This window comes from Nelumbo nucifera, chromosome 6 (assembly GCF_055504915.1).
Source record: "Nelumbo nucifera cultivar China Antique chromosome 6, China Antique-T2T, whole genome shotgun sequence".
Classification (NCBI taxonomy): Eukaryota; Viridiplantae; Streptophyta; class Magnoliopsida; order Proteales; family Nelumbonaceae; genus Nelumbo; species Nelumbo nucifera.
The window spans coordinates 46,912,501-46,915,000 of record NC_142654.1 but is presented as its reverse complement, the minus strand read 5'-3'; the positions used below and the strand labels follow the sequence as shown (position 1 = coordinate 46,915,000).

The 2,500-nt window shown below is 49.9% G+C and overlaps 1 pseudogene; it reads right to left on the bottom strand.

Annotated features, from left to right (window-relative positions):
• Positions 1–2,500, bottom strand: part of LOC148790920 (25S ribosomal RNA) — an 8,871-nt pseudogene that overhangs the window by 3,219 nt on the left and 3,152 nt on the right.

Here is a 2,500-nt window from a genome sequence, read left to right as displayed (position 1 = left end):
TGTCAAACTCCGCTAAGAAATCTTGCCATCGAGCTTGCTTAGGGCTCAGCTTCTTCTGAGACTGAAAGTAACTAGTAGCTATGTTGTCAGTCTTGACCACGAACTTGGAGCCAAGCAGGTAGTGTCGCCATGTGCGGAGGCAGTGGACGATGGCTGTCATCTCCTTCTCTTGTACAGTGTACCTCCTCTCTGTATCATTCAATTTACGGCTTTCAAAGGCGATGGGATGTCCTTCTTGCATCAAGACCCCGCCAATAGCAAAATCAGAAGCATCTGTGTGTAGCTCATATGGCTTGCTTGGATCAGGCAAGTCGAGGACAGGTTCTGCTGAGACAGCTCTCTTCAAATCATCAAAAGCTGTTTGGCAGCATTCACTCCAGGTCCACATACTAGTCTTCTTCAGTAAGTTGGTGAGGGCAGTGGCTCGTGCTGAGAATCCAGAGATGAATCTTCGATAGTAGTTCACGAGGCCAAGGAAGGAGCGAAGTTCGGTGACCCTAGTGGGCGGTGCCCAATCTTGAATGGCCTTGACTTTAGCTGGATCCATACTGATTGTGCCTGCTCGGATTATATGACCGAGGAAGGCCACCTCTTCTGTGGCGAAAGAACATTTCTCCTTCTTAACAAATAGATCGTTGTCCCGCAAGACCTGTAAAACAGTACGGAGGTGGTCAACATGTTCCTCCAGGGTTCTACTATAGATTACAATATCATCAATATACACAACAACAAATTGGTCTAGGTAGGGATGAAATATTCTATTCATCAATGTACAAAAGGTGGCTGGAGCATTGGTAAGCCCAAAGGGCATGACACGAAATTCAAAGGACCCATAGCGGGTAACACAAGCTGTTTTGTGTTCATCTCCTTCGGCTATACGCACTTGATAGTACCCCGACCTCAGGTCTAGCTTGGTGAAGTATTTGGCCCTGCTGAGCTGGTCAAAGAGGTCGGCCACCAAAGGTATGGGGTATTTGTTCTTGATGGTGAGCTTGTTGAGAGCTCGGTAGTCAATACAGAGCCGAAGAGATCCATCATGCTTCTTCTGAAATAGGACTGGTGCTCCGAAAGGGGCCTTAGAAGGCTGAATCAATCCAGCATCCAACAACTCATTCAACTGTCTGCGTAGCTCGGCCAGCTCAGGAGGAGACATTCTGTATGGCGGGCGTGCTGGTGGTTTGGTTCCAGGCTCCAACTCAATCTTGTGGTCAACTTCTCTCCTTGGGGGAAGCTTCTTCGGCAATGTGGGAGGCATGACGTCCTGGAATTCTTCTAGTGCCATTGTAATCACTGGTGGGATATGCTCGGTTAGTGGGTCAGACAGGTCGGCGTCCACCAATGTGGCTAGGTAAGTGGTCTCTCCTTTCCGCACTCCATCCTTGAGTTGCAATGCTGAGAGCATCTTGGGGGTGGACGTGGTATCTGGCACAACTGGAACCATGCAAGGAGCCTGATCTTCAAAAATGCACACTTTGTTGAGGAAGGGCATGGGCACCGCCTTTACCTGAGTTAAGAAGTCCATGCCGAGAACAACCTGAAAATCATCCATGGGCACGACTGAGAGGTCTATCATCCCTTCCCAGTCACCAAGTTGCAAGACCACCCCATGAGCTACACCTTGTATGGGTTTGGCATTAGAGTTCACAGCCTTCAACCATCCGACTTCCTGGGTAGGTGCAAGTTCTACTCGGGATGCCTCTTCCATAGAGATAAAGTTGTGAGTAGCGCCAGTATCCACCATGGCTCTTGTGGGCTTACCATTCAAGCGGATGTCTACATACATCAGTCCCTTCGGCTTGAACTTCGATGCTCCTTGCGGGCTCGCCTTCTTCTTCATTGCATTGAGTCTTCGTAGAGCCCCCATTCTTGTCTCCCCTGGTTCCTTCTCCTCCTCGCTATGCTCATCATCACTAAGCTTTGCAAGCAAGGCATTGAGCTTCCCCCGACTAGGACAATCCTTAGTCCAATGCTTTCCCTCACAGATGAAGCATGGTGCCGGAGGTGTCCTCTTCACAAACTGGCCACCTCTGTATCCAGTGTCTCCTTCAGGTCTCCTGTAGAACTTAAAAGTGTTGGGTTTACTTGGCCCAGAGTCTCCCTTGGGCGCGTAGTAAGGTCTCCTGTCGCCTCCTATCTTGCCTACGCCCTGATATGAGTTGGGTTTAGGGCCGTCTTTGCTTGGTCGCCTGTTGTCTACCAGTTGTTCAGCAACGGCCATGGCTGTGGCAAGGTCCTTCACACCTCGTCTCTGGAGTTCGAGCTCGGCCCATTGTTGTAGGCCGTCCATAAAGTTGAAGAGAAGGTCTTTGTCTGACATGTCCGTGATCTCGAGCGATAGTGCGGAAAACTCCTTCACGTACTCATGCAATGAGCCCGTGTGTTTTAGGTTCTTGAGCTTCCGACGGGCTTGGTACTCCACGTTCTCTGGATAGAACTGGCGCTTTATCTCGCTCTTGAACACGGACCAAGTATTAATGGAGCATAATCCTCGCTCCGCATC